We start from the raw sequence: 19486 nt of genomic DNA on the forward strand, positions 1-19486 counted from the left end.
AGATCACTGGTTCGAATCCCGCGTATGGGCTACTTTTTATTTGTTACAAAAAATTGTTTGTAGTAAAGTATGGGCTTCTGCCCCCTGTCAACGACACCTAATTGGTAGTTGGACGTTAAAAGCCTCGCCCTGAAAAAATTGGCGATTACTTTTAGTTCTAATTTTGTAAAATGATTAAAAAATGTCAGAAGATTTTATTAAAGGTATCCCATTAGTTTTTCGTTGCTTTTAATGCAAGATCTTGTCATAAACGTCCAATAATTTTACATGTGGCATCCACAAATGATTCATTCTTTAGAGCTTCAAGCTCGACTTCCAGTTAGGCTAGTTTCCATTCTAACTATTATATCTTACATTCTAAAGGTTACCTTTTTTTTATTTGCAACATTTTTCCCAAGGTTATTTTGGGGAAACTGTAAAGTTGAACTGCCCTTCACAAAGACGATGTAGCATCAATTCTACAATTTTCTTAAAAATCTCTTCAAGGAATTTTAATTAATCCTTTCAAGGTTTAATTACACTTTATTCTGAAACATTAAAAATAAAATATACATGTATTAGAAGGATTCAGTGCCATTAAAACCTTGACTGTAGGGAGATAATAAAATTATACGGAAATATCTGTCTGTAAGGGCGCCACGGTACTCGAGCAGTTAGAGGCGAGACCTGCAAAGCTAATACGTATTGTGGTACTGGGTTCGAGTCCCGGTCTTTAGGCCTTGGATTTTATTTAATGGTTAATAAAAGAAATTTACAGTAAAGTATGTTTGCTAATCGCCTCCGTCCACGGCACCTAATTGGTAGTTGGACGTTAAGCCCCGCCTGAAAAAATAGGCGATTACTTATCAGCCTATAAGATGATATTCCTTGGAATTGCCAGTTTTTCTGGACACTTACAGAAGGAATAGAAGTAAAATCCAGGCAACTGAGATGGAACATTTGATAAAAATAAAGGGAAATACATATTATTAAGAATTAAAGATTAGGGCCTTTATTTGCTTGATCGTTATTGATTATCTCACCCTGTTAGTAAATATTAATAGCATTAACTGTTCAATCAAGCGCTGCATAAGGTAAAATTATACTAATTGGTGACCAGAATTTAAATGTTGTGCCTACATTAGAATATTCAGGTCATTGGCAGTATCCAAAATATTTTTTGTGTAAGATAAGCGTTATTAGCTAATTCCAGAACAAAAACGCAGCCTTTACCTGTTACAAAATTTTGAATTTCGCGTTTTATAAATAAAAAAGGTTTGAATGTTCTCATAAGAAAATTGCTGTATGCTGCTTCAGCATCTTATACACGTCTATACTAGGCATACAGCTCGAAGAGTATGCAGTTACGATAACTAGTATCTAACTAAAAAGCTAGCAAGGACTCAGAAGCTGTTAATAGATTGTAGAAAATTTCTGGAACATATTACCTTGGAAAGGAAGTTTTAGGCTTTTGTGGAACGGCTAGGTATTCAGTGATTCGAGGAGAAAGTAAAAGTTGATGGAATTAAAAACTTTAATTTTGTTAGTAAGAATTAATTATTATTTAGTTCGACATCAGTTGCATGAGTGGTAAATAACTCTGTTCATATCCAAAATTCCAATTCTTATTTCGATCTAAACTAATGAATATAAAGTTTTATTACCTATATTTACAATAACTGTTTTCTCATTTTCAACATTGTCAATTCACGTATTAATTGAATATTTAAGAATGAGTTCACATTTTTAGTAATAATTATTACAATAATAAAAACAATATTTTGCAATTATAACATGGAATATAGTCTGCAAACTATCAATTTTATGTTGAAGATAAATATTATATTACTTGCGAGAGGAAATTTATAATTAAGTTTTTAATGCTAATAGCCTTCTGTGTCATTAACATATTGACTAGTTCTATTAATATTCAAATGCAGGTGTTAGGCAACACTTTATTTACTTAGTGTGCTACCAGAATGCGTTTCTATAAACCAATAGCTTAATGCTTGTGAAGTTCATTGGTTGTAAAACTCATTTAGATAATTTTCTATCTTCTAAATTATTGTCTGTTATTGAGTTGGATTAAATAACTTTTATCCCTTATACAAAAAACATTTTCTGAATCATAAAAGTTTATCTTTAAAAAAAAATTACTGTTCTATTGAAAAAATGGTAAAGAAATAATTCCAGCAATAAAGTCCTCCTTCAAAAATTGGAAGTGTAATACAAAAAATGCAGAACTATTATAAAATAATACTTGGGTTCCCCTATAAAAATATTTAAACCAATGAGTGTTTAGTAAAAGTTCAAATTAGATGTGTATCCTTACGCGACTTACTTCTTGCCACATATTATGTAATTAGCTCTACAGGTTCCATGGTAGCCGAGAGGGTTAGAGGAGAGACTTGCAAAGCTAATATGTAATGTTGGTGGGATCTTGGGTTCGATTCCCGCAGTCTAGGTCTTGGATTTTATTTAATGTTTTATTATGAGAGCTTTTGTATTAACGTGTGATGACTATTAGTCTCCCTCTAAGACACCTAATTTTGGTAATTGGACGTAAAGCCTTTGTTGTAGAAGTTAAAAAGTAATTGAATTAAACAAAAAAATGGTTGTATAGTAACCATTGGGTGATGATGACTCACTCTTCTGATGTTAATAGAGTACAGGTCAGTTACTCGAAGTAAAGAACAATAAGGAAATAGATTAGCTAGGTGGTTAGCGAATTGGATTCCCACGCGGAGATCACGGGTTCGAATCCAGTTGCATGTTCTTAGACTTTTTTTCTTCCAAGGAGCTTCTTACAGCTCAGCGTCCGGTGATATCTATAAGGAGAGAACCAAATCTGGAGGCCGGCGGTGCACCGAAAAAAGCTCCGGAGCCCAATGATCTCTCAGATGTTCAACGCACCTTAAATTAAAATAAAAATAAATAAATAATAGAAGCACCATTTTTCGAAAAAAAACTCAGTTAAAAAAACGCATTTGCGGACAACCCGTATCATTTCAATCTAAAATTTTTGTTTCGTATTTATTGATTACTTACTACGTCAGGATCGCCCTATACTTATTTTCATTTAAAGAAAAAGTCAATTAAAACGTTCGATATTTAGTCACGATCAACTAAAATCAAAAATAAACTAGTAAGTTCAAGTGATTTGAACGAATCGGTTAGATTTTGTGCTTGGATTGTATGAGGGTTTGGCTAGTTCTGGATGCTGTGTGGTCCATTGGAATCTGCGCAGAATATTTCTGCCACCCGCCTTTAAGTTCCGCCCCTGGAGGCGGGGTTGATATTTTAGCCAGTATTTTAGGGTGTACCAATTGTGTTGTTAGTTGGTCTCTATCGATGTAGCTTCTGGAACAGATACAATCTTTTTTTCTTAATTTTTAAAATTTAACTGGTTTGTTAGATACTCTTACAGGTTATTCAACTTTGTCTCTTGCACTTTGATCAGAGGAAGTATTGTAATCGACTAGATTTTCTAAGTTTTTTCACGGTAAGTGCCACCTTCTGAGGTTCGCCGAGTATTTTAAAAAGTGTTTAAAAATTCTGGTTGTAAACACGTCAAACCAAATCTCCATTACGGTGCGTTCGACGTGTATACTCGTGAAAAATATAAAATTGCCATTAACTATAAAAACTTGAAATTTTAATAAAATACAATAAGAATATTATTTGGTGGGATGTTTCCTTTATCTTACCAATAGAACTGCCAAGTATTTTATATGGAGGGAGCCAGCCAAATGATAAGTGGTTGGTACAGGTTTGGTCTCCGCATTAGAGATTGGGGAATTACGCACACAAATAGAAGCTCTCAACCCTTGTGCAATGCCGTTTTTACCTTTTAGATAGAGGTTCAGGACCTCAGTTCCGAGCATGATTTCATTTTGCACAGAATTTAAAGCTCTTTTCTTCCTTGTAAAAGCTCTAGGCGTCCCTAGGTAACTAGAGCAATGCATACGTGAAGCGGTGCAAGATTTTTGAATGAGCACAGAATGCTCTGTAAGCCCCTCCAGAGATTGCAGAAAAAGTTGCTTGCAGTGACTATTACGACGTTGTAAAACGTTTGGTTGTTTTGCCCTGCGTTCGACGTGTATACACGTTATTGTCTGATTTTAATTCCGCACACTGTGGGGGATTTTTTAAAAACTAAATTCCACGCTTAGGCTTAACTGGTTAAATAATATTTTCTTGAAAATGGACTCTACATCACTATTTGGTCTATAACTCAAATTTGAAATATTTTAAAAATGTGATTAGGTTGGCAGTGACGGATAATAATCCTAGCTATTACGTAATACATACATACATTCACTCATTTTTAGCTCATCACGGCTTGCTTTAGCTTACAAAGAAAGCGCTTGTAGATCGAAATTGCATCCTACGTCTTCAGAAGCGTTACTATTTATATATTTTAAAAGAAAGAAAAAGATATGTTTATAAGAATAGATAGAATTAGTAAGAATGGCTTGAAGGCCGATGTTGTGGCAAGAGACCGGCTAGTTTTATGACAGAAAATAAAATAAATTTCTCCCACCTTTTTAGAGATCTGTTGTCATCCCCTCCGCCATCCTGGGCCATATATAGAAGTCCAGGTAACATCTGCCCGACCCAGCTCTACACTGGATGTCGTTTGCATTTTAATTTAATCAATGCGATGATGCGGTCTGTCCACTTACGGACCTCGGCCACTTTTACCATCATCTCTATCTCTTCTACTCCTTTTTCATTCTCCTAAAAATAACAAAAATCATCAAATAAAAGTTTTATGCACGTCTAAAACACAAGAACACTGTTACAAATTGCATATTTCGGGAGGAGAAAAAATAAACTGCAACGAATTTAGTTACAGTAGGAGAATGAGTGCATTTTTTCTTAAAGAAGAAATTTAAGGTTTTCGACCTTTATATAAATCAAACGACCTTCATGAAGGTCGACATACTGCAGAGAATATCTGAGTGTACTTCGCCGAGCTTGTTCTCCACATGCCAACGACTTTTACACAATTCATTCCATGTGTGCACCATTCTTCAGTGCTTACGTATGCAGCAATTTGTGGACTGCAGTTGGTGATACCAAACAATGGGTAATTAGATTATTTCCTTTTTTCCAAGTAATTTGTTTACTTATTTTTATAATTATAGTGTAATTTCTGCGAAATGAACCCCAAAATTCCCACTCTTATGGTCTGTACTTGTCCACCTGGTTCTCCAAAATAAAAAGGTATAAACACTGAGAGCTAAAAAAATATACCTTCCAGGTACTCATGGGAAGCACCGAGAAGAATAGAGCTGAGACTGAAGACGATATCCAATCCCTAAAAAGATATTTTCTCCTCCAAATACCTTGGCTAGCCACCATGCTCTCTAGAAGATTCCTAACACGAGAAGAAATCAAAGATAAACTGGTGCCAAATTTTCCATTTCTCAACAAATTCCAACCCCCGCCCAAAATTTTTATGAGGTTAGCTCCCTTAGTCCACCTTTTCTTAACCACTAGTGAAACAGGAACAATTTTAAGGGCATAAAGATCGGTTTTGGGCCCACTCTTGAGGCCCGCTCAAACTTTTAAATCTATATCCAGTGGATAATATTAAATTTCTTTGAGAAAGTAAATGTTCGACCCAAAAGTGAAATTCTACTGAGAATTATATTATTAAATACATTTTATTATTATTATTAAATATTGACTACTCGACAGCAGATCAAAACTCACCCTGGACTACAATAAGATTTATTTATGTAAGAATATTAAACATCCAAAGAATCCAGGTCCTTGCAGTCCAAAATTCTTCGTTGTATAGTTTGACGTTCCTTTCTACGAGGGTCGTTTGAAAAGTCCGTGCAAAAATAAAAACTACTTAATTTTTTGGGGTAAACCTTTTTTATTTTTCAACATAGTCTCCTTTTAGGCTTATACACTTCGTCCAACGCTGCTCTAGTTTGTTGATCCCTTCCGAATAATAGGATTTGTCCAAGTCTGAAAAATAGCCATTCGTTTCTGCAATCACCTCCTCGTTTGAATAAAATATTTTTCCCGCCAGCCATTTCTTCATATTGGGGAACAAATAGTAGTCCGAGGGAGCCAAGTCTGGTGAATAGGGGGGATGTGAAACGAGTTGGAACCCTATTTCCATTAATTTTGGGACCACAACTGCTGAGGTGTGAGCTGGTGCGTTGTCGTGATGGAAAAGGACATTTTTGTGGGCCAATCGTGGGCGTTTTTCTTGCAGCTCGGTTTTCAAACGGTCCAATAACGATGAATAATATGTACCTGTAATAGTTTTACCCTTTTCCAGATAGTCGATGAGGATTATTCCTTGCGAATCCCAAAAGACAGTCGCCATAATCTTTCCGGCCGAAGGAACGGTCTTCGCCTTTTTTGGCGCTGATTCCCCCTTGGTAACCCATTGTTTAGATTGTTCTTTGGTCTCAGGAGTGTAGTGATGTATCCATGTTTCACCCACAGTGACGAAACGACGCTTAAAGTCCTGCGGATTCTTCTGGAACAGCTGCAAACCGTCCTAGCAACACTTCACACGATTTGTTTTTGGTCAAGCGTGAGCAATCGCGGCACCCATCTTGCGGATAGCTTTGTCATGTCCAAATGTTGATGCAAAATATTATGTACCCGTTCATTCGAGATGCCCATAGCACTAGCAATCTCACGCACCTTCACTCTTCTGTCATCCATCATGGATTTTATCAATGATTTCTGGAGTAGTAACCTCAACAGGGCGTCCAGAAAACGTTCAGCGTCACTTGTGCCCATATGGCCACTCCGAAAATTTTGAAACCACTTATAAATTGTTCTAATCGAAGGTGCAGAGTCACCATAATGTTTATCAAGCTTCTCTTTAGTCTCCTGAGGCGTTTTGCCTTTCATAAAGTAGTGTTTAATCAACACACGAAATTCTTTTTCGTCCATTTTTTGAAAATCACTCGACTTCCTCGATTCAAACGAATGCCAAACACAAAGAAATAGACCGATCTGGCTGAAACTTGGTGTGTGTTCTTCCAAGAGATGCTACTAACTAAACATAACCTCGATACGCGCCAGTGGTGCTATCTCTCTGACTTTGCACGGACTTTTCAAACGACCCTCGTACGTCACTAATCAAACCACGGCACACAGACTTGAACATTCCTTTCGTGCAACACAAGTTGCCGAAAACACGATACAGAAAATTCCATCTAAACATTCAATCACATCACAATCCACTCGTACAACATCTATCTTTCAGATCATCTCCAGACAACACTTCTAGACGTCTTAAAAGGCAGTGTGGCCTCGCGATCACCTCTCTGATGAAGAGAGTCAGTAGAATGTACGTAGAATGTTATTGGAGTTTAACCGCTGGGTAACTTCTCCACTCTGATATGTGTGAATGTTGCTTATTGTTACCCTTGTTGCTTATAACGCAATGCGTTGATTGTAACTAAATAAATAATAATAATAATTAATATATTCCAAATAATTTATCTTTGTTGATCAAAGAATTTTTGTATTCTTAATTTATTACAAAATCCTTGAAAATGACATCGTCTGAAATCATTGAATCGTAAAAACTTGCATCATTAGCACAACATTGAAAAGAATTTTAAGAATGATGTATGAAATTTAAATCTTAAATAAAATATCTGCTAAGTACTAATGTCCAGTGAAGGTAAAATAAGAAATAAAAATAATAATATTTACATTACAACTTCATCATTCAGATGAATGTAAAATTGTATAACCTTGGAATGTTTGAAAAAACAACTAACTTATCCTACAGTGAACACGTGTTCCACACGTGTGATCGCAAACATGAGTTAATTCTTTACTTGTAAGGAATAAAATTATGAGCAGTTTTCTTTAGATCTATGTAGTAAATAATCAGAATTAAATACAGGAAATGGTCAAATAATTGATTCTAATTCTGGAAACTGACGCTGGCTCCTTCTTTACCAGTAAGCCCATCATCTAGTGGAAGATAAAAACTTGGCCATTATCTTGAAAACTCCGACTGGGCCCAAGTTATAGTTTAGTTTAATGAGTTAGGGTTTTTTACTCGTGGGTTCGTTAAACCCTACGCATCATTTGGATACAACTTCCTTTGCAGGAAGTGTAATGGATCCAAATGTGATGTTCGTACTGTTAGATTGGGAATCAAGATTCCTAAAGAATGGCCCATCTTTATTCCAGAGATAAGAACATTGCGGGATAAATGGTTATAATGGTATTGAGTGAATTACTGAGTGCCAAAATGAAATACCCAAAATCTGTACCAACATCAGGTGATCGAAGGTATCGAAGGACTTATTAGTAGTTTTAGATTCGATTCCCAATCAAAGCATTAGATTTTATTTTTGTTTATCACTAAAAACTGTAATTAATATTATTTAAAACCAAAAATAGGTAACAAGAACGACGGTAGATTGCCCCTGCCTTCTTGATTGAGAGTTTTAACTATATATCTATACATTCCGCTCTATCTGTTTGCGTCTAACTCTTTTAAGTAAGTGAGGCAGGCTATTTAAATACACTCATCAGTTCAATTATTTATTTATTTTTGTTTCCCCAAAATCTGAAATTCCCAAAATATTGTCGATAATATTAAAACTGAGTAATAAGCTTCCGTTAAACAGATACTCATTGTATCGTCACTTCCGTAGAAATCATCCAACTGTTAATTTTATAAGGAAAATATTTCTAATAAAATAATAATTGTGAAAAATTGAAAAATCTAATTAAAATATAAGTTAGCTAAAAACCATCTCTAGAATTATTACAACTAATTTTTATAAAGGATTTATAATTTTACAAAAGCAAGTTTACTAAATAAGTAATCCCTTAAATTTGAAAATCTTATTGGGCCAGCTTTCCCAATTTATATTTCACTAAATGGACATTATTCCAATCAATGTAGTTTACAATTACTTTTTCTTTAGTTGAGACAGACTTATTACATATTTTGCAAAAAAAATTTAAGTAGGTAAAACGTTTTGTGTTTATTTCAGGAAATATTTAGAGCAATGTTCAATATACATGCAAAATGAAGTATTGCATGCATTGTACGTGAATAGAGTGACTGCATATTAATTCCTTTGTTGCATGCTTACATCTTCTTTTTATTATTATTTTTGTCAACTATTAAATACGAGGGTCGTTTGAAAAGTCTGTGCAAAGTCAGAGAGATAGCACCACTGGCACGTATCGAGGTTATGTTTAGTTAGTAGCATCTCTTGGAAGAACACACGCCAAGTTTCAGCCAGATCGGTCTATTTCTTTGTGTTTGGCATTCGTTTGAATCGAGGAAGTCGAGTGATTTTCAAAAAATGGACGAAAAAGAATTTCGTGTGTTGATTAAACACTACTTTATGAAAGGCAAAACGCCTCAGGAGACTAAAGAGAAGCTTGATAAACATTATGGTGACTCTGCACCTTCGATTAGAACAGTTTATAAGTGGTTTCAAAATTTTCGGAGTGGCCATATGGGCACAAGTGACGCTGAACGTGTTCTGGACGCCCTGTTGAGGTTACTACTCCAGAAATCATTGATAAAATCCATGATATGGTGATGGATGACAGAAGAGTGAAGGTGCGTGAGATTGCTAGTGCTGTGGGCATCTCGAATGAACGGATACATAATATTTTGCATCAACATTTGGACATGACAAAGCTATCCGCAAGATGGGTGCCGCGATTGCTCATGCTTGACCAAAAACGAAATCGTGTGAAGTGTTGCAAGGACGGTTTGCAGCTGTTCCAGAAGAATCCGCAGAACTTTAAGCGTCGTTTCATCACTGTGGATGAAACATGGATACATCACTACACTCCTGAGACCAAAGAACAATCTAAACAATGGGTTACCAAGGGGGAATCTGCGCCAAAAAAGGCGAAGACCGTTCCTTCGGCCGGAAAGATTATGCCAGGTTAGCCAGGAGGTTATCAACTGCTCTCTGTATCAGAGGAGGCACCTAATGATTCTACATTAAATAGTATAGGTTATATAGGATGGTAAAGTTAAGTGAGTTTCGTTAATTCTTAATCTTACAACTAAAATCAGTTTCAAAGGTATAACTACGGTTTCCCAAATTTGGTAAGAGAAATTAAAAAGTTAAAAAAATAAAAAGAAAATAAAAATAGAATTGTCTCACATTTTAATTTAAGAAAAAAGTAATAAACTTAGAAATTAGAGTGCTATAGAACGGAAATAAAATTAAAAAGGTTAACGTTGTACGTTCCACTGATGTTTCTCGTCTTAAGTTATTTGAAAGTCCAAAGGAGATTATTAAAACTGTCCGGTAGGACAGTTGTATAAGGGTTGATCGTCAAAAACTGCACGAAAAAGCGTAACGTTGAAAAACACCCAACTTTGACAATTTTTTTCTCTTTTTCTATAAAAGATAAAATTCCCAAATTTTCTTTAAAATATAGGGCAAACCCTCCTTTATAGCTGTAATTTTTTTGCAACCACCCAGATCTAATAGGTTTTGAGAAAAAAGTTGCTGAAAATGAGCAAAAACTGCAATTTCAGAAATTGTTGTTGTTCTTCTTCTTCTTCTTCTTCTTCTTGTTGTTGTTGTTGTTGTTGTTGTTACCTTTTTTGTAAACTGCGTAGCGCCTAAACGCGTGAACCGATTTTCATGAATGAGGTGTCATTCGATTCGGAATTTTATGTAGATGTGCCTTTTGGGGGTCTCGACGCTGTACATAGAATAGGAGAGGAGTTAGCCCCCTTTATGTAAGGCCCCCTCCAAAATTATTATTACTAATTACTCTGTAAATCTTAGCCCGATTTTGATATAATTTGGTAGGATGATAGAGTTAGGGCTCCTCTACGTAACATTAAAGCGGCGATCAGCTCTTACACTTGTTAAGGGAAAGTATAGCAATCGTTTCAAATTATCGACACGTGAACCGATTGTCATGAATGAAGTGTCATTCGAATCGAAATTTTGTACAGATTTGCACTTTAAAAGTATGAACGCTGTGCCTCATAAGGAGGGGAGTTTGCCCCACCCAAGTAAGGCCCTTTCTAAAACTATTATTACCAATATTTCTATAACGCTTAGTCCGATTTTGATAAAATTCAGCTCGAATAAGTTGTTAAAGCTCCTCTACTTGGCTGTGAAGGGCCATCAAGCTCTTGCACCTACTAAGAGGAAGTACTGCAATCGTTAAAATTATCAATGGGTGAACCTATTTACATTAATGAATCGTAAATCTTTGCCTTTTAGGGAGAAGTACTGTAATCGCAGTTTATTTTTCTTACTCCTCTTAAGAGGAAGTACTGAAATCGCAGTTTAATTTTGCTTTTTACGTACAAATACCTTCCTATTTTATTCAAAACGCTTTCTCAAAAAAATTGTTATTGAGGATGGCAACTATAATCATTCTTTAAAAAGATCTCTCCAATGGTAGTTACAGTTCCGACTTAACACCTTATCAGGTTATAATGATAGAATTGCTTATTCTAAATTTTAAAAAAAATCTGTGAAACAGATAAGTAACTTTGTAAAATAGACAAAAATGAAAATCTATTCAAAAGGTACAAAAATCTCTTTAACAAAAACTTACAGTTTAAAATGTTAAGTATAAGGGTTGATTAAACGCCAAAAGGTACACAAATCAGCAAGTACCCAACATTTCATTCATGCTTAGCTGATATAATTTAAGTAATTTTGCTGCATTAACTTTTTCTTCACATTTTTTTAGAAATTATTAGATGTCACAGACCCTTATGCTGGCTAGATCATTCATAATATTATTTTGTTATAATCATGATAAAATGTATATTATATCTTCGTTTTTAAATATAGGTACTTTATTTTAACTCCATTTCAAATTATTCTTTGGATTTATCTTTAATATGCCCTTTATTTTTAGTAGTCACATATACATTCATGTTAAAGTAGAGAAAAACAAAGTTAGAGTCGGCTACTGTTTAAATTTGAATCACGGATTTAACAGAATATTTCAGTCTTGAATTCGTCTTACCGAAATATTCGTGAGCACAAATAACTCACAGTTAATAACAAGTAGATTATTCAACAATTATTCATTTCTCAATAAATTGTAATTTAATTCAGTCTCCCTAATTTTACTTATAGTAAAATACTGGAATAATTAGCTGTCCTAAAAATATGCATATCTTATTTATTTTATATTACATATATACAACATTGTGAGAAGAACAGCTACATTGAGAATGTAATTGAAGAAAACTATATTATTTGCGATAAAGCCAGGTAATTATTACCTATTATTATAAACGTTTGACTACTACATAAAATAACAATTACTTTAATCGAAGAATGAACTTAAACCGACGATTTAAAAAAATAAATAAAATAAAATAAACAAAATCATTGATGTATGTTGATATAAGCATTTTTTAAAAAAAGGTTTTGAATTTTTTAGCCTCATAATTTTTTTTATTTTTTATAACGTTTTTCTTTTTCACCTGTAATTAATAGTTTGATTATTATAAATAACTAGATATTACAGTCAATCTACAGTGCTACTTGAACAAATATTTTGTAGATGAAAATGGCCAGCATAAGGGTCTGTGACATCTAATAATTTCTAAAAAAATGTGAAGAAAAAGTTAATGCAGCAAAATTACTTAAATTATATATCAACTAAGCTTGAATGAAATGTTGGGTACTTGCTGATTTGTGTACCTTTTGGCGTTTAATCAACCCTTATACTTAACATTTTAAACTGTAAGTTTTTGTTAAAGAGATCAAAATATAAAATTAAAACCTTCTGCATATTCTAGAAAGTTTGCAATTTTGCAATTAATTGAAAACTTAAGAGTAACAGAAAGCAGGAAATGCCGAAGGCACTTGAAAGAGATAATAGTAAATAGAAAAAGGAAAACGGCCTCATCTGCATTTCTATTTATTCAAATGTTATTTTAAGAATTTATTATTTATTTTCTATTATTTATGAAACAATGAGTTAGCAACTTTTTGACCTTCAAGGAAGTAGAGAGGTCATAAGGTCTTGAGAATATTGACAATTATATGAATATTGATATTGTACATAAGGTGGTTGGTTTATTGTTTAGCTGGTAGTTTGTATAAATAATAGCATTATTTATGCTAAACTGTTTCCTTTTTTTTTGACAATTGTATATTCTATAAAGAAAAGTGTGTGGCAATGTTACGCTGACCTGTTTAGGGTCATGACCCTCTGAGATGGTTTTATTAGGGCGAAGTTTGGCCGTCTGTTATTATTTATTATTGTTTCACTTTTACATGCTTTTCTTAGATAAAATAGATATCAAGTATTTTCGGCTAACTAAATACTACTGGTTAATCTAATACTTTCACTAAAAAGAGAAAGTAAATTAATATTTAATAAATATCCAACATTAAAGTATAGGGGTGTTACAATAAGATAAAGAAATCATACTTCAAAAGGTCACTAAATATGTAATAATGCAAGAATATCAGTTTAAATTGTATGCAAACTAAATAAATACTAAAGGGTGTACATACTGTTTACATTAAACACATTTTTATATGTTTACCAGGAGGTTTATTTGTGCGTCGTCAATAAAAACCGGTTGTTCATTCTGTTTTCCTGTTTTCAATATTTTAAGTTTATTATTGAACAAATATTGTAATAAACATGTTTTCCTTATTTCTTAGCAATCTTTAATTTCATTTCAATACTTATAAAATAAAATGTAGATTATTTCAAATTTAAATAATATATTATTAGCTCAATTTATCTACATTTCTGCATTGTGAATACTGATTTACGATTAATTATTATTGTATTTATTATACATAAAAATTAATAGGATTAATCTTGACCAAGGTATCTTTTAGAGACGCTAGAGGTCATGATAAATAAGATAGTGTTTATTTGGATAGAATACAAAGAGAAGGGATAAGTTGCTACTGATAAACCACTAGTTGAATTAACCTAACAATATACAGATATTTCTAAAAACATTCTTTCTTATCGGTTCATTATAATAAAGATATTTGTAAAAACATTTCTTATTTTTATTTGAAGCTATTTATTTTCAAAAACCTAAATGTGGTTTGAATACAATAAAAACAAAACACTAATAAAACAAACGCGTCACGGTAGCCGAGTGGTTAAAGGCGCGGCCCGCAAAGCTAATATTAAGTTGGTTTAGTGGGTTCGAATCCCGGTCTAGAGGCCTTAGATTTTATTTAATGTTTAATATTAGAAATTAATCGCCTCCGTCAATGATATCTAATTTGGTAGTTGGACGTAAATCCAACATGAATAAATAACCATAACTAAACCATCCTTTCGGTTAATAGTTAAAAATTATTTAAAACTGACTAAATATAATTGTAAAAAAATAAAAAAGAAATGCACTATTATTTACATATCTATTCTAATTCAAACTCTGATGAATTGCTGTTAGTCAGAGTGCTAAGAATCTGCATTGATTTTGTAATGTCATGGAACCGATTAGACTTGAAGACTCTTCTATTGCTTACTCCTGATGAACTACTCCATGATAAGGCTGAATCCTCCCATTCATGTTCCCCCATACAGACGTTGATGAATGGATGCTGCTTTTAATATCCACCATAGAAGTGGTTTACGATTCTCTGTTTTATTCAGAACGCTTTTTTCTTTTCTTTTTTAATGAGACAATAATATTTAAATAGATAAAATCAAAAGTAACATTGAATATAAAATTACCACTTTTTCTTTTCCTGAAGACTGTTTAACTAGAAAGGATTCACTTTGAATATTTGAGAAAAGAAGTTGGAATATTGTATAATAAGCCTGTACTATTGACAATGAACTATTTATTTTGTTATCCTAGACTCTCTCATAGACAAAATATATTATTCAAGCAACACATTGTGCATTAGTGATGGGCGACTAGAGATATTTACCAGCTTATCTATCAGGTGTATTTTTCTTTGTTAAAATAGATTCTGTTGGATTTATCTACTGCAATTTAGATTCATATGAGTAGGTGTCTAATCATTAAAATATATTCAAATACATTATCTTTTTTCTCTCTTTTTTCACATACATAAATACATGAACAACTTAAAATTCTTTATGTTGAAGTTTTTCAAAAGTTTTAAATGAATATTAAATCTGGGGTACCCAAATTCAAACGTTTAGGATAAATTGTGGTCGTCGAGTTATTTTTTACTTTCTCTATTTTGAGCTTGTGGATTTTTAAAAAATTGATTATTTTGAAATTACCTGGAATTAAATAAAGATAAATGGAAATCTGAGCAATTTTTATGAAAAGATTTTACTAATTCATTTATTTTTAAAAATAGGTTTCTAAAGTGAGGCGCATCGTCTGCCTTGGTCATTAGCGCCCATCAATTTTATTAATTAAAATTTAAAAAAAAACAACAAATATTTAACTGAAAAACATTATTTCTTTCGTTTTATAAAAGTTTTATTTAGTGAAAAGAAGAAATGGAATCTTCGATCCAAGTTACATGACCATATTGGGTGAGATTCCTGAACAGCGACTGTTCCGCAGGAAGCTTTCGGGTCAAAGACACGACCAGTATTTTTGAATCAATGTGTGTTTGTGTATTCGTGTATTCTGTGTACCTGTAGTTGGGAGATACTTCTTTAGACCGGTTTATGGACAGCCGAAACTGTCACCTTGCCGGGCCTTGGAGTACCGCCACTGTCCACTGGAGAACTTCTCCCCCCTCCACTGCTACACAATCCTCACAATCAAGAATGTTCTATTTTTAGAATCAAATCAAATAACCGGTAAGGATTTTATCTTTTGATTCGTCAATTTTGGAAATACAAGTGAGGGACATGTCTTAGAAAACATTCAATGCGCTCTATGGACAGAATTGCTAACTTAATAATTACAATTCCTCGGGGTAACCAATTGGTGCACAATTTCTTTTATTAATGCAATTAATTAGCATTAGCCATATAATGGATGTACTAAGCTATAGCCCGGGGCTTCCTTCTTGACGCTCTTACATCCTTGACAACGCGCCGGCTCACACTGCATTGTCTGTCGCAAGACGTTTCTAACCAAGTACAACATCCCAGGTTTAGGCCATCCGCCTTATTCGCCTAACCTGGCCCCATGTGACTTTTATCTGGTTCCCCAAAGTCAAATCTGCATTAAAAGGAACACGATTTCAGTCCGTTGAAGCTGTGAAAGAAAAAGCGGCAAGCGTCATGCAGGAGCTCACAGAAAAAGACTTCCAGCACTGTTTCAGAACAATGGTAAATTCGCATGGAGCGTTTTATGGATAGGGGAGGGGTGTATATTGAAGGTGATAATAACTAAATACGAATAAAATGTTTTACAGCAATAGTCTCGTTATTTAATAGCCACATCTCGTATTCACCTCTACCTTCTCTTAATCTGGCAGCCATCCCGTTTAGTGTTTATCAACGTCACAATAAGAGCATTTAGTTCTTTCTCGAATTTCAATTAATATTTAACTTCATTAGCCTGGAATAGATTTCATACTATCTACATACCTTGTTGAGTAGGTATTGTGTTCATGACAAAGTTTGGATATTGAGTATTCGGAAGAATTTCAAGAGACAATGTCACTTTCTCTTGCTGCTCTTAGGAGCAGGCCTACAGAGACTTGTTTCAAAGCCGTGTATTTATCCCAATCTGCCGGCTCTCCGATTGATGTCCCTAGAGAGCCTAAGGATTACCGTAATTGGAGGGGGTGTATAACCCTTCTCAGGTTATTCCTAACCTTTTTAATTTTATGCCTTTTGCGAGGGCCTGGAGAACCTGTTTCCCTTAGGCTTCCTGGAAAGCCTGAGTAATTACCAGGTGTTGGATGAGAATCTAGAATCCTCTTGGGGCAACATTTCTTCGGGATATTTACAAAAGAGTTTCAAGAGCTAACTTATTCTTCATCTCCTCCCTAAACGTCTTAGATTTCCATGGTAAGTTATTTCAATATCGAGATTGCTGCAGGGTTTCAAGAAATAAAAGGTGTATGGAAATGCTGAGAAATCTAAATTCATAGCTACTGATGGAATTAGAAGGAGAATTCAAGAGAGCAGTACACTGCAGAATGTGGAGAGTTATAATTACTCGTATATGGATAACAACCTGAATAAATCAGGAATATTTGAAGTGAAAGAATTAAAAGAACGCCCCGAATCAAAAAAAGTAAAGAGCAATCTCCAGGCTTGTCCATGGGACATATTTTGCTTCCCATCCCATCCCATAGCAATTTATGCCTGTCCCATCTCATCCCATCCCACGGGATTCCCATTATAATATTAATATGGAATACAGTTCAAATAAAATTATTAAATTTATGAAAGTTTACGTTTAGTGTCTACTAAATAGGACTAAATGCGCAATGTGCCAGTCTGGCAGTGTTACCGCTCGTTAAATTGAGAAAACCTAGACAGAGCCTTTAAAAAATCTAGGAAAACCTGAATTATTCTTTAGACTCGAAATCCTTCTCACAGCACCATGCAGTTACATAGATGATGAATGAATTCTATTTTGTTGCACTTCCGCAACTGCAAATTTTAGCCTAAATTTATTTTACAATATCAAGTATCGACTACCATGGGAAATACAAATGTGTGCTGTCCCATCCCATCCCATCCAATGGGACGTTTCTAATGGGATTCCCATGGGAATAACATTCCTATGGACAACACTGGCAATCTCCAGTCAATGGAGATGAGAAATTTTGTAGGGTTTGACTAGAAGAGGTAGGGGAACAACAGGTTGAGAAGGCAGCTATTCATCAAGAAACATCAACTTCGCTGGTTGCGGATCTATAGAGAGAATGGCGTACATAGCAAAGTATGTAGAAGAATTTGTGTGGAAGAAGTAAAAAGTTGTAGGAAATCGGAAGAGAGCAAGAGAGAAGAAAGAATCTGGACGTAAAAGAAAGAGCAGTGGAATGGTGATGAAAGACTTGGCCTTTGATGAGCCTACACATTGTCCAAACTTTGGCACAAACGTTTGCTTTTAGCCGGAGAAACATGATAACCGTCAAGAACAATACTTAATCACAGACTTATTAATAAAATTAAAAGTCCAAATGATGGATATAATTATTTCTACTTCTCGTTGAAGAGCCAAATTAGCCGGAAATACTGGTGCGCGTAGTGAATGAAGATTACACAATTGCTGAGAATTAAAAGTAAATTAATAGTTTTCTTCAGCGGATACTTAGAAGCAGTTAGGCGATCTGTCTGTACAGGTAAGGCTGGAGGCCCAAGGTCACTGTACAGCTACTCTAGGCTGGCCCAGTCTTTCTCAACAAGTTCAAATATGCTTGTTTCTTTTTTTTGCCTTCTATAAATAGATTTACACGGATCGTTCAAGGTCTATGAACTTTAATAATTTTTGCTTTCTTTTTATTATTTATTACAATTGTTATTATTAACGCAGAATAATAAAAAAAAATACTTGTTTACAGTTATACTCTACTAATAAACACTCTATTACTTGTATTCGGGAAATTCCGTGGAAAGATTTTCTGCTTTTCAAAATTATTTCTGCATTTTTGAAAGAATCTTACTTGGGAAACTAAAATTTGTAAAATTAAGTTATAAAAAAGCAATAGTTCTTTATTAATAATAATAATGTAAATAAGTTCAATAAGTAAATCTGAGTAAAGCGGGTGTATGGTGAATGAAGTGCAGGAGAAGAGTATCAGGGAAACTACTCAACTGTAACACTCTCTACAGGAAATCGATGGTGACGATGGCGATCTTCAGACCTCAAGGAAGTCTTGAGACCACTGGCGATTCAATTCGGCGTGTTGAATTGCTGGGAATAACAGTAGAGGCGAGAGACTGTTCGCAAGGATTAGAGCAGGTTGGAACTTGTGTGATATCTCGCCTTGGCGAGTTGAACGAATGGAACGTTGAGGTCGTTGTGAAGAGTAAGGTTGAGTGACGTAGAAAGGAGCGTCAACTATCTGTCGGGAGTAGTTGTGGTTGGAATGGCCTATATAGTCCTTATGTTTGTAGGTTTGGCTGAACCCCACAGCTCTAGTCTGTAATTCCATGAATTCTATGGGCAATTTGGAGCGTCGTCCAGGCAGTCTGCAAAGAAGTTTTGCACATTTTACCATTGCTAGTCTATTTAAGTATGGGTTTCACATGAGTCGTTTCTCTAGGAAGAGTCCAAAGTAGCTTACCAGATCAAGACTTTAAGGAAAAAGCTACTCACCACCAAGATGGAGAAGACCAAAGTACGAATATCAAGACTTAAAAGAGCAAGAAACGAAGAAATAAGAAAAAAATAGAACGTATCAGAAAATGTGCCCTTTAAAAAAAATTGAAGATGGAAGAATGAATTAAGAAATTCTAGTCCAGGAAGCCGAAGAGATGAAGAATTAAGGGCCGACCCAACGTAAAGAGGATAGATGGCGTCCTAGGAAGCCTCCACGGTTACGGACTAAGAGAGAAGGATATCTGAGATAGATCCTGATGCAAGCTGAAATTAAAAGAAATATTTAGTTCAGGAAACCCCCCCTCCCCCCCCAATGTTCAGAAACCA

The 19486-nt window shown here is 34.4% G+C and overlaps 1 long non-coding RNA gene across 6 annotated transcripts in view; it reads right to left on the reverse strand.

The window, feature by feature from the left end:
- LOC141447031 (uncharacterized) overlaps positions 1 to 19486 on the reverse strand; it is a 71431-nt gene that overhangs the window by 1873 nt on the left and 50072 nt on the right. For all 6 annotated transcript variants that reach the window (XR_012454083.1, XR_012454084.1, XR_012454085.1 and 3 more), the window contains 2 exons: positions 4523 to 4719; positions 369 to 527 (listed from right to left, as the gene is read on the reverse strand). This is a non-coding gene — a long non-coding RNA (uncharacterized lncRNA). The remainder of the gene's footprint in view (positions 1 to 368; positions 528 to 4522; positions 4720 to 19486) is intronic.

Source organism: Rhodnius prolixus, unplaced genomic scaffold (assembly GCF_049639745.1).
Source record: "Rhodnius prolixus isolate KJV_2025 unplaced genomic scaffold, Rpr scaffold_7, whole genome shotgun sequence".
Classification (NCBI taxonomy): domain Eukaryota; kingdom Metazoa; phylum Arthropoda; class Insecta; order Hemiptera; family Reduviidae; genus Rhodnius; species Rhodnius prolixus.